The 14,103-nt window shown below is 38.4% G+C and overlaps 1 long non-coding RNA gene across 3 annotated transcripts; it reads right to left on the bottom strand.

Annotated features, from left to right (window-relative positions):
• Positions 1 to 5,124: 5,124 nt before the first annotated feature.
• Positions 5,125 to 9,389, bottom strand: LOC133554549 (uncharacterized). 3 transcript variants are annotated; one of them, XR_009807139.1, is made up of 10 exons: positions 9,330 to 9,389; positions 8,063 to 8,255; positions 7,741 to 7,865; positions 7,421 to 7,558; positions 7,189 to 7,282; positions 7,022 to 7,090; positions 6,580 to 6,826; positions 6,292 to 6,475; positions 5,612 to 5,737; positions 5,125 to 5,505 (listed from the first exon to the last, which is right to left on the bottom strand). It is a non-coding gene; the product is annotated as an uncharacterized LOC133554549 (long non-coding RNA). The 3 variants fall into 3 exon arrangements; XR_009807138.1 differs by having other exon boundaries at positions 8,063 to 9,383; XR_009807140.1 differs by having other exon boundaries at positions 7,741 to 7,805; positions 8,063 to 9,383.
• Positions 9,390 to 14,103: the final 4,714 nt, after the last annotated feature.

Here is a 14,103-nt window from a genome sequence, read left to right as displayed (position 1 = left end):
TCGGCAAGTCTAAATAAAAGAAAGCAAAACCGAAAAGAGTTAGGCTTTTACCAAAGGTAGCAATCATAAATGAAGCTTTCAGCATATACACAATGTTGACGTCTATAGTTATATTTTGATAAAGACTGGGAAAAACAAGCTCCTCGTTAACGGCGCATACAACAGCAACAAGGCAAAAAACATGGCTGTAGACACAAAGTTATATCATGAAATGCAAACTTACCGAGCAAAATACGATGCAATCCGGGCGAATGTTGCTGCCAATGTCCTTGACCCAGCCACTCACAAGTTGTAGACCTACATGCTTTTCCAAGTTTTCATCTGTTTTGTTGTGTAGAATGACGTCTGAAGCACAAGATAGTTATGTATGGGAACGCGACTGACGGATAATCTTTGATACCATGTGGTATCAAAGATTATTTATTATCTGTTACTTTGTCATAAATAGATTGGTCGAGTACTCGACCAATCTATTTATTCAAAGTATAGGGATCTATTCCATTGCATAGTGTGATTTTTTTTTTTTTTTTTTGCTCGAATCTGCTTTGTGTACTCAGTTTGCGCGCTTGCTACACAACAGCAATCTTGGCTCGATTGATCACCACTGTTTTTTTATTTCCGGGAAGAAGTCACGTCACGGAATACGAGCTGTCGATTAACTACGATCAACTTATTGGACAGGACGTTGGACATGCATAAAGTTGTACTTTATATAAGAAAAAATACAAACGGTACAAAACGATCCTTATATCTTGTTATCTGTCATTCATTCATCACCCGTAGGCTCGTAACTCTCAATCTCATCAACCACAATGCACCTGCTCCCGCTCCTTTCTAACATCTGGTTTGCCGCAATGCATTGTGGAACATGCAGTATTTTAGTTAACCCTCTGTTAGACCAGAGGTTCTTAACCTTTTTTCAGTGATGTACCCCCTGTGAACATTTTTTTAATTCAAGTACCCCCTAATCAAAGAAAAGCAGTTTTGGTTAAAAAAGAAAAGAGATAAAAAAGTAAAATACAGCACTATGTCATCAGTTTCTGATTTATTAAATTGTATAACAGTGCAAAATATTGCTCATTTGTAGTGGTCTTGAACTATTTGGAAAAAAAGATATAAAAATAAGTAGTGATTCAATTATAAATAAAGATTTCTACACATAGAAGCAATCATCAACTTAAAGTGCCCTCTTTGGGGATTGTAATAGAGATCCATCTGGATTCATGAACTTAATTCTAAACATTTTTTCACAAAAAAATAAATCTTTAACATCAATATTTATGGAACATGTCCACAAAAAATCTAGCTGTCAACACTGAATATTGCATTGTTGCATTTCTTTCCACAGTTTATGAATGTACATTCATATTTTGTTGAAGTATTATTCAATAAGTTTATTTATAAAGGATTTTTGAATTATTGCTATTTTTAGAATATTTTTGAAAAATCTCAAGTACCCCTTGGCATACCTTCAAGTACCCCCATTTGAGAACCACTGTGTTAAGCTATTGAGTAGAAAACAACTCAATTCAGTGTCAGTGTTTCTCAAATAATCAATATCAAATACATGTATAATCCAAATCAATTCACTTTAATCTCTTTTTAGGTGTAAATAATAATAGATACATTTATCAGCAATTAAATCAAGCATGCAAATTATGAATAATCATCACACATTAAATACATAACACAAGTTACAACACGAGAAATTTGTTCGAAAAGAAAAGGGTAAATAAAAAAGGATTTTTACATACTTCGATCTAGGGAAAAACATTATCAATTTTTTATGAACTCCAACGATCGCGTTGTGTCCAACTTTGAGTGCAGTATTTCAGGCAATGCAGGTGAGAATATGTAATTGCTTTTGCTTGAAGAATGCATTTCTGTCCAGGTGCAGCGCTTTCCATACCTTTACATCACATAAATAAATCTAAACTAGTGTTACTAGTTACCAATTGGCATGGTAATGTGTGCAGTGTTTTTGTTTCATACAAAAATGTAGTATGTTCATCATATGCAACATACTTAGTTTTGTTTGACATGTTGCTTGCTTTGCTTTAACCCTTCTTACAGTGCTGGGCAGCAAATTGCCTTAAAAGGTACAACGATCATAATCTGCATTAAACACATGTCCTGGTGTTCTAGATCAGTTTCTTTCAACCGTAGGACCATTGGCCACGAGCGGCACCTAGATAGCCACCAAAAAATTAATTTTCCCATTGCGGTCCGTTGTAATACACTTTTCCACCACTTGTGGGAGTATTGACAATATTTAACAAACAAAAGAAGTCTGGCACTAAAGCCATACAGAAGTTGCTTAAGCGCAACAATTATGACTAAAGTAGAGAAGTTGAGTTGAGTTTGAGTTTATTTGGAACATGCAAGCATACAACATGATACATCACAAATTCCAGCTTCTCTTTTCAACATGTTCGAAAAGGAGTAGGAAGAAGCAGAGCTTATTGAATCCTACCCCTTTTCTTTTACATAATAGTTGCTAAAACTTTTGTTCACTTCCTGTTCTCAAAGTCTTCACAATATACTCCATAAGTAATCACAATAAAAATAAATGATTGTTGAAGTAAGTTTTATTCCATACGATGAGATAAGTAAGATTATTTTGAGAATGAAAGAAGAAAAAGTTGCATTTGTACTTACATTTTACAGTCTAGAAAACACATTTGTTATTTATTAATATCAACTTAGTTAATACAAATATTTTAGCACCTAATAATTGTTTGTATATGTACTTTTTTTATGAGTCCCTTTATTGCAGTATAATTGAGTAGTGTTTATTTTTGTAATCAGCCTGGCCTGCGCTTTGATAATAATCTTTGTGATTTACACATGCATTAATATCATTTGACAAGTTTTATCCTGTTAGTAAATTTCAATCATTGAATATGATTAAAATTACATTTGATTCAAATTGTATTAAAAGAGTCAAATTACCAATTCAGTGTTAATATTTGATGTAGCGGGCCACTTCTGTAGTGGAAAAAATTGGGCTCAAAGGTCAAATAGGGTAAAAGGGAACTGCCTTTTTTAAATTTTATTTTGTCTGTCATTCACAATCATTATGAGAGACAAGATGACGGAGTTCTTTTTTTTTTTGCATACTATGAATTGATTTACGTGGACCCCGACAAGTTGAAAAACGTATCCAGGTGTTACCATTTAGTGGTCAATTGTACGGAATATGTACTGTACTGTCCAATCTACTAATAAAAGTTTCAATCAATCAATCAAAAAAGCAAGATGCGGCTAATGGGAGTCACCATTGTAGCCTTCCTCTAGAACAACTTCAAAATCTCCAACAACATGTTATGTACGTGCTGAAAGTATATACTGTATATAATGTAGTGACAGACATGTTCATAACAATTTGTAATTCCTAAAATGTTTACGGTATTCTGGTCATTTGCATTTCCGGAACTAATTTCCTACGCTCATTTATTTCCGTTTCCATAGCAGCACAATTCTGACTTCAGGCAACAAATGTGTGTTCCTACTTCCATAAACAAACGCTAGTGTGTTCTAATCATGGTAGACTTGGTAACAAACAACAAAGATGACTATTTTTGGACAAATGAGAATTCACAACATATTTTTGAAGGTGAACATACAGAGGATAAACTGCTGTTTATAGAAGCGAGCATTAAGAGAGAGCGAAATTTTGGAGCAGACGGAAGCCAAGGAAGTAAGGTTGGCGTGACTTGACGGTGTAAATATGGATCTTGGAGCCAAGCTATGCCGACAGAAATGGTGTGCTTACCCCAAATCAACTGAAAATGTCCCTGGTCAGTTGGACCAAACTCCCAACAGTCCACGAGTGAGTGACTTTAATATCGATCATGATATTCGCAGCACGTCATGCTTGTTATCACAACTAGAGTACATACGCGGTCGAGCTAGCTGTGTACAAACAGAACATGAAATGTGTGCTAATACTTTACAGATACTGTAATATGATTGTTCATTTTTTCCAGTCAGTACAGATTGGTGTCTTATCGCAAACTCAAATGTGAATTAACTGCTGACGTAGAAGCAATCTTATCTCTTTCCGTAGCTAGCTCATGGCTAATACTGTAGCACGCTAATGTGTTAATACGCTACAAAAATAGTTCTTCAGTGTTCGCTGTTACAATACACAATGTTGCTACAGCTTGATTATTATACAGGTTACAGAACGTAAATTAAGTATTGTTGGCGTTTTTTGAATGCATTTTTAAAATGATTTAGAGGTAGAATGGATTGCTCCCATTAGCTGCAAATTGCGAGCCACCTAGAACGAGCCGATTTTTACATGTTAGCATACAAAAAAATAAATAATAATTTTGTCTTCATGTCTCTCATAAGTAATGTGAACGATTCCCCTCTCGCCTAAAGAAAACGCACTTACCCTTTAAGAACCAATGATTTCGATCAGGGGTGCACACATTTTTCACTTCCAATGGCCAAAGTGTAAATGTGCCAATGGGCCTCGGGACAAACCACAGCGATTTTAAGTGTACAGCTGCACAAAAAGTGAGTAGTTTCATCTGACACAGGCATTATTGAAGGTAGTAATAGTAGAGTACATCACGTTTGATCAACACAGTAAATTCTATAGTGTAAAATCAACACTTAAAGAGTTAAATTTAACACTACTCAAACGTCCATTTGGTCCTAACCTGAGCTGGTGTTAAATTGACTCTTTCCACAGTGTTAAATTTATAGAGTTAAATGAACACTAAATAGAGTCAAAATTGTAACACTGTGGAGTGTTGTTCAACTTATTACTCTTGAGTAGTGTTGATAAATCACTCTTCTGTGGTGATAATTGTACACCAAGTTAAATGTATTTGCTCATTAACACTGCTTTGGTGTTGAAATAAAACTCTGATAAGGTTTGATAATACACTAATATGATGATTATTCACTCCCTTGCAGTGAATAAAAAATTATTTAGGAAACGGTAAAAATGTGCTAAACATTGCAGTTTTTATTAAACCTCACACTATTTCTGAAAAAAAAAAATGGTGCTCATTCTACTTGATTTACTCTTGTGCAGTGTCAAATTAAGTCTCACTAACCTTGTCTTGTAAATAGCAAGTGAGTGCAAAACACAGTAATACAATATCATACGTTTAGTAACCTTTAATTATTTGTCAGGCAGGACTATCAACTTTAGGGATAGAATACATAAAGGGTGAACTTAGGTCTGCATGAAATGACAATATGGGACAACATACAATACGCCATTTGAACATCAAATGGTTTGGAGTAAGGCATGAATGTGTACATGTTGTGGAGCATGGTGTGGTATGATGTCGCAAACACAAAGTGTGCTTTAAACAGTTCATCAAATGCACCAAGAGAGGAGTGTGACCTGCAAGGTACGGCATTCTTGTCGAGAATTATCAAGAACTCGTGGATTGTATTCTTCCTCACTCCAACAGCCAGGAGATAGGGTTGAGTGGTGGTAATAATGGTGTCAAGATGTTCTAAGATGCTTTATCCAGTCTATGGAGAGAAGAATAAAAAAATCGACACGGTTGCGGTTATATAATAGAAATGATTACATAAATTATTGTAAACTAAATATCCTTCATTAGAGAACAATACAAACCTTTTTGAAGACCACAAGATGCTTCTCAGCCCGGGATGCAGAAACTTCTCCTGGCCTCTTCCGACCTAGAGCAGTCGGTGCGATCAAGTGTAAGAGCAGCAAAATCGATGAGGTCGCTGTCCCAACCTTAAACAGAAAAAGTTTGATAGCCTACTTCAAATGTGGACCAACAATTTCATTTAATACACTGCAATGTCAGTGGGATTTTCATTACTATTAATATATATATATATATATAATATGGCACTTTAAAAACACCTGAAGAAGCTCTTTTTTCCCAAAAATCTTCTTGGTGAGGCCAAAAACTTTGGATTTTTGTTCTATTCATGGTTGTAAGTCCGCATTTTGAACATGCTCACTCATTTAAATAAATAATAAATAAATGGGTTGTACTTGTATAGCGCTTTTCTACCTTCAGGGTACTCAAAGCGCTTTGACACTACTTCCACATTTACCCATTCACACACACATTCACACACTGATGGAGGGAGCTGCCATGCAAGGCGCCAACCAGCACCCATCAGGAGCAAGGGTGAAGTGTCTTGCTCAGGACACAACCGACGTGACGAGGTTGGTACTAGGTGGGATTTGAACCAGGGACCCTCGGGTTGCGCACGGCCACTCTTCCACTGCGCCACGCCGTCCCTATTTAAATGAATGTATCCTTACAAACATCTTACCAAAGTCAACATTCACTTCAGCCCCATCCTCAGGAGGGTCAGCTGCCATCAGGAGTTCCTCAAGCTCAAAAATGGAGGGAAGCTTTCTGTATTGTTGGAAGATCTTTTTGAATGTGGTTGACCACTTCTCCAGAAACTTGCACTATTAATCCTCTCCAAACATTAGAACAAAATCCTGTTCAACCTGTAGTGGGAAGTTAGTTACCAATTTTAAAATTACACAGTAAACGACAGTTAAAATGTGCAATAGTTGTACAACATTAATACAGAAAATGTTGAGATAATTACCAAGCCATTGAGGTCTTTAAAACGAGGAAAATAAGATAGAATGTTGCTTGACTGCTGTTGGTCCAGGACCATGTTATGCCGATGGGCAAATGTCAGCTTTATCTTTTTGATGACCATGTCCACGTCAGCCGAATGTTTCATCAGTGACATCGCTTCCAAGACAGGACAATCTCTGGATGGAATTGGGTAACTCGTCCAACAGTTGGTCCTCCCGACTTGTCTTCATCAGATGGTCCTTCCGCCAAAGCTAAACAATATAGGGACATACGACTCATGACAATCACATACAGTTCAAAACACTTTGTCAGCTGAATGTGACCCAACTTTTATGAAAAAATGTTTGGCTATTGGCTGAAAAGCATTGCAACAAATGCAACAAAACCAATAAGTGCTCATATGACTATTCTATTCAATACATTTTTCAAGAATAATATAGGATTACCTCCAAATGATGATCGCCTTTCTTTAGCACTGCATCTCTGAATAGTTTTAATTCTCCATAAAAATGTTCCTTTAAGAGAATTGCAAAAATAGGCACTATTAGTCACAACATACTTTGGGAAAACTCAAAATAAAGACAATAACAACAATTAAGAGTGTGTAACCCACATAGCCATTCTTGGAAAATGGGTCTCTGAGGTTGGGGAACAAGTTCACAATTCCTTGTGCATACATTTCCTTCACCCGTCTTGACGGAGATGTACTTAAAAACAATCACATTTTAGTTTATTCGTCATACACACGTTTTATAAGATGAAGTTAAATGTTTATTATTTACTTTAGATTACTCTGAAACCTAAATAAGAACACATGTGCCAATCAAAACCAATAAACAGCTTACCCATTCTTCTCCGTCATCTCAGCTGCCAGTATATTCACCAATTTTCTTCTGCTCTGTTCTGTCAAGGACTTAGTTCGGTTGTATTCATTTATTATATATTTCTCCACCCGATTTATTGGTAAGAATGGATTTCACCAGCTGAAATAAAAAAATCAAACCAAAATATAAAACAGTTTAAGAAATCTAAATTTAGTACAATACAATGTTAAAATCTGGACAGAACTTAAACATAACCCTCATACGATGCAATTTACGATCATTGTTTGAACCATTTGAATCCTTGTTCAATAGAAAGCATTAGTGCCTGTATGAAGTCTTACTTGCATAGCTTCAGAGTCCAGCCTCTGACGCTTTCTGGTAGGCGTGTCTTCAAGGATGATTGTGTCTGAGTCGGATGAACAAACGGATGATTGTGACTTTTGAGAGGTTACCATGGAGACAGATTCTAACCACCATTGCAAAAAGGAGAAATAAGACATGTTGGACACAATTTGCTCATAAAACCACACCTAAGCTAATGGAGAATATTGGTTTACTTTAAAAACAAAACCTACTTAGCTTGATTATAAATAAAGATTTACCTCTTCTCAATATTGGAATAAAAATTTTAATATAGCTTACAAATTTAAAGCGGCAACAAACCTGTTTTGTATTTGATGGTTAGCTTCACGGTGGAAGAGGGGTTAGTGCGTCTGCCTCACAATACGAAGGTCCTGTAGTCCTGGGTTCAAATCCAGGCTCGGGATCTTTCTGTGTGGAGTTTGCATGTTCTCCCTGTGAATGCGTGGGTTCCCTCCGGGTACTCCGGCTTCCTCCCACCTCCAAAAACATGCACCTGGGGATAGGTTGATTGGCAACACTAAATTGGCCCTAGTGTGTGAATGTGAGTGTGAATGTCGTCTGTCTATCTGTGTTGGCCCTGCGATCAGGGGCGACTTGTCCAGGGTGTACCCCGCCTTCCGCCCGATTGTAGCTGAGATAGGCGCCAGCGCCCCCCGCGACCCCGAAAGGGAATAAGCGGTAGAAAATGGATGGAAATGGATGGTTAGTACCCCAGTGGCTGGATCCTTCACATTTTCCTCAAAAACATCATCATCTATCTCAGTCCCTGAACTGTCAACAACTTTGACACATTCATTTACAGCTGGGACACCGAATTTGGCAAATGCAAGGAAACAGAAAAAAAGCAGAAATTGACAGGTCATTTGATATATTTTTTAAATGAGTTTCAAATCAGTTATTTTGAAGCAAAACATACAGCCAAAGTTGAAAGGCCCAGTCAAAACAAATACTGTATACACAAATAAAAGAAAAATGATCATTAGAAAAACCCAATGACTTGATACTCCTATATATAATTTCAAATAGGGCTACCAAAAAAAAGGGCCAACAAATGTGAAATTGCACACTCAATTCAAAAAACACATAAAATTAAACATGATTTATGATACCTGTAATCTTATCTGCATATCTTCACGCTGGTAAGCTAACAGGTGATTGTTTAGTAACCTCGCCATTAACAATGTAGAAGCAAAAATATTTACACACACACACCTCATGATTTTGTGCTCTGGCCACCCACGCTCAATACTGCCTAGACCAGGGTTACTCACTATTTTTTTCGCCACATCTCCAGAGCATAACTATGTACAATTTACATATTAAATATTCTATTTCATATAATGTTTGAAATTTTCCCACATCTCTCACAAAAACGAAGTCTGAGGTGGCTAACATTCTAGCTAGCATTCACTGGGTGACATTAGCCCTCTTAGAATACCATATTTTTTAGATACAAAACCGTACACAAATAGCTTCATTACATATTGAGCAACAATATAAAGTAAATTCTGACATGATGCTACAAATGACAAATAATTGATTTAGTAAGAGAGGAGAAGCAACTTACCACAGTCCTTAGACATTCAGAAAATGGCTTCCAGAACATTCTTCAGGGTGTGGAAACGAGGAGGGGCTGGAGGGCGTGGCTAATCAGCGTACATTTAACACTGTCTCGTTCAACGATGGAAATCAACACCAACACTGGGGGGCGTTTTACTCCAGCTGTTGTTGTAATAATGCTGATAGATATAATGCATGTTAACACTGCATATTTAACACTGGGGATTTTACTGTGGGGGTTAGTGCGTCTGCCTCACAATACGAAGGTCCTGCAGTCCTGGGTTCAAATCCAGGCTCGGGATCTTTCTGTGTGGAGTTTGCATGTTCTCCCCGTGAATGCGTGGGTTCCCTCCGGGTACTCCGGCTTCCTCCCACTTCCAAAGACATGCACCTGGGGATAGGTTGATTGGCAACCCTAAATTGGCCCTAGTGTGTGAATGTGAGTGTGAATGTTGTCTGTCTATCTGTGTTGGCCCTGCGATGAGGTGGCGACTTGTCCAGGGTGTACCCCGCCTTCCGCCCGATTGTAGCTGAGATAGGCGCCAGCGCCCCCCGCGACCCCGAAAGGGAATAAGCGGTAGAAAATGGATGGATGGATGGATGGATTTTACTGTGAATGACAACTTATCAGCCTTGTGAAATGCCATCAATGATTGTGTAAGCTCAAAAGTATGAATATTTATTTAATTTGTAGAAACCACCCTTTGGCGGGCCAAAAGAAACAATGCGGCGGGCCGAATTTGACCAGTGGCTCCTACTTTGGGCACCTCTGGTCTGGATGAAACGAACTGGATATGGTTTGATGTAAGTTTAGCTCCATAGTAACTTTTATAACCTTTTTTTTTTTTTTACAGTCAGTCACTATCTTCAAATGTGGAGGCGGTCTCAAATTGCAAATAAAATCCCTCTCCAAAAGTACCATTATTTTTTATTTGAAAATGTACACTGTTAGAATACACATCTTGAAAATAAACATCACCAATATTTTTTTTTCCAGACACATTGTACAGATTCACCCGGTCACAACAGTAGGTACACCTGCACAGTCTTCGATGGATTCAGACTTTGCCTTTAAAAAAAGCTGCACAAGACGGGCCAGCTTCCATACATCTGAAATGTTGTCACCATCTCATCTCTACCTCCATCAAGCCATTGAAAAGTTGTAATTGCACTGACAACTGGGGAGAGATCAGATTGTCAGCCATGAAATCCTGGGCCACATACAAATAAATTACAATCATAACTTGCTTTTTTTTTCATTAGTTAGTTGCTTCCGTTAGATGGTATTCAAGCCAGTAGTCTCAGCAATCAGATATTTACAGGAATTGTGGTAAGGTCTGCTAGGCTGGTGATAGACTGCTACAGCATTATAAAGGTTGACAGATGCATAGTTCAAGTGCAACCCTAGGGCACAAAACTGGCATTGTATGTGTTCCTTATGTAACATAATTGTTATTGCTGAAGATAAGCGGTTGTCAAGTTTTTTGTTGTGTTTCTTTTAATACAATTACACTGTGGTTTTGATTGCAACTTTGTTAGAATACAATATAAAGATTAGGCATACATACTTTCTTTTTAGACCTGTTTCGGACCCAATTCCCATCATAACTTATATTTTTCAACATGGTAATTGGGTTGTCCTTGTATAGCGCTTTTCTACCTTTTTTAAGGAACTCAATGCGCTTTTACACTATTTCCACATTCACCCATTCACACACACATTCACACACTGATAGCGGGAGCGGCCATGCACGGCGCTAACCACGACCCATGAGAAACAAGGGTGTGAAGTGTCTTGCTCAAGGACACAACGGACGTGACTAGAATGGTAGAAGGTGGGGATTGAACCAGGAACCCCCAGATTGCTGGCACGGCCACTCTTCCAACTTCACCACGCCGTCCCCAGACTAATCTGTAAAATATATACAGTATTTACAGACTGTAAAATATTTTTTGGTGTAATTGCGCCTGTCAATCACTAGATGGCGACAAAATCATGATACATAATTCTCAGAGCTTTGATGAGTATAAATGGGCTCTAAAATGCAATGACAATGATATATATATATATATATATATATATATATATATATATATATATATATATATATATATATATATATATACATATATATATATAGAGAGAGAGAGAGAGAGAGAGAGAGAGTTATACTTGTATAGCGCTTTTCTCCCTACAAGGTACTCAAAGCGCTTTGACACTATTTTCACATTCACCCATTCATACACACACATTTACTACGACTCATCAGGAGCTAGGGTAAAGTGTCTTGCTCAAGGACACAATGGACATGACGAGGCAGAAGGTGGGGATCGAACCAGGAACCTTCAGGTTGCTGGCATTGCCACCCTTTGCAGATATTTATATAAATTACCAACATGAATGCAATAAACTCACCCATGTCCTTCCTGCTTTCTCTCTCTCATTCTAGCTCAGTAGCCACTGTGAAAGTATATTTTTTTTGGTCTACAATACTTACATACAGTACTGTATCAATATCCATGTTGTTATAAATGATTGACCTATTCAAAGCGGTACTTAGCAAACATCAAAACTACTTTTAAACTTACGGTATATTTCAAAAAGATTGCATATTTTGCATTTTCCTGTTATAATATGTTTTTTTTGACAATAAGGCCATAACTCATAAAACTTTAAAAAAAAAAAGGGAAAAAAATAAAACCTTGTACCTGTAAACAGATCTGAAGTTAAGATTTCCATTGTTGAGAGTATGAATAAATATTAAATTATTGCTGACCTATTACACTTCCATGAGTGCGTAGGTCCCTTTTGGATCCAGAGAGTAAGTGTTGTATAATCAATTTTAAGCTTGTACAAGGGATAAATATGCCCGATATAATTTTTAAAAATCGCTGAATATAATATATATAATATCAGCGTAAATATATATGAATATATAAACTCATAAGAAGAAAGACTTCACAAGATTTAAAATGTAAAATAGTAAAACATTTTTTAATATACCTGGAATGATATCCAAAGCGCTTAACATTATACATCACATTCATCCATTCACACACACTGATGGCTGAAGCTGCCATGCAAGGCCCTAACCATGACCCATCAGGAGCAAGGGTCAAGTGTCTTGCCCAAAGACACTAAGCCCTTGACTAGGATAGCGGAAGATGGAATCGAACCTAAAACCCTCAAGTTGCTGGCACGGCCGCTCTACTACTATCAGTGCCACGCCGTGAAATGGGATCAATGATGACGATGGTAATCCCATTTCATTTAGGTTTCCATGGTAACAGTTTCTCTATCTTGATGAGATTGTAAACACATGGCACCTTAGGGTTGTACTACTCTGCGAGTGACTTCATCCCATAACATACTATTATAACTACATTCAATCAATCAATCAATCAATGTTTATTTATTCAGCCATAAATCACTAGTGTCTCAAAGGGCTGCACAAACCACTACGACATCCTCGGTAGGCCCACATAAGGGCAAGGAAAACTCACACCCAGTGGGACATCGGTGACAACGATGACTATGAGAAACCTTGGAGAGGACCACATATGTGGGCAACCTTGGAGACGACCACATATGTGGGCAACCCCCCCCCCCCCCCCCCCCCTCCCTCACACACCCCTAGGGGACCGAAAACAATGGATGTCGAGCGGGTCTAACATGATACTGTGATAGTTCAATCCATAGTGGATCCAACAAAGCCGTGAGAGTCCAGTCAGAAGCGGATCCAACACAGCAGCGAGAGTCCCGTCCACAGCGGAGCCAGCCAGAAACCATCCCAAGCGGAGGCAGATCAGCAGCGCAGAGATGTCCCCAACCGATACACAGGTGAGCGGTCCATCCTGGGTCCCGACTCAGGGACCTAGGATGGGTTGCATTTTGTGGCTTTTAATGCCTCACAATCTAGCAATTTTATGTTAAAATACCGAAGAGATGTTTAGGTAGGTAGGTAGGTAGGTAGGTCATTATTGTCATTGCAACAAGTACAACGAGAAACAAACAGTGTACAGGGTTACAGAACAGGAACGCTGATGGGTCGCCACGAGGCGCCCCGTAAAAGATGTGAAAAAGTAAAATGCTGGGGAAGAAGCACACATAAACATGTTACATTTCATCACGACAAACTCGCAACAGAGGGGCGGGGAGTTGGGGCCCTGGAAGGCGACTGCTGTTTTGAAGCGCTGCCATCGGACCATCACCCGAGGAGTGGAAAAAGCGGGGGTGAAGGCGTGGGGTGGGGTGAGGGGTGTGCGCGTGGATGCCCAATTTGTTTTTGGTGTGATGATGTAATGTTTTTTAGACAGAGACCAATTTAAGTTCGACTCCAGTTGTCATTGAGGAGGGAGGGAGGTCAAACGCGTCTATCATTGAGGTGTCCTCGGGGGTGTTTTCAGAACAGCCTGGTCCTGTTTCCATGGCGTCAAGGCCGTTCGAGGGAGTCAAATCCATGCCTGGAGTTTAGATTTGAGGACAGCGCAAAGAAAGAGGCTTCAAAAATGTTCAGACAAGACAAAAACAAAGGGAGCAAGCTGGGAGAAGAGTGAGCAGAAAAAAATGTGACGGCCCTCACCAGAGGCAAGACAGAAAAGGATAAGGTTACTCAGCCAGCATTTTTGGGTCTGATGGACCCTTTGCATTTTGTGGCTCTTAATGCCTCACAATCAAACACTTTTAAGTTAAAATACTGAACAGATGTTTATTGGGATAAGGTTACTCAGCCAGCATTTGTGGGTCTGATGGAACCGTTGCATTTTGTGACTTTATTATT

This window comes from Nerophis ophidion, linkage group LG06 (genome assembly GCF_033978795.1).
Source record: "Nerophis ophidion isolate RoL-2023_Sa linkage group LG06, RoL_Noph_v1.0, whole genome shotgun sequence".
Lineage (NCBI taxonomy): Eukaryota > Metazoa > Chordata > Actinopteri > Syngnathiformes > Syngnathidae > Nerophis > Nerophis ophidion.
The sequence above is the reverse complement of the archived record's forward strand: the minus strand, read 5'-3'. Positions and strand labels throughout refer to the sequence as shown.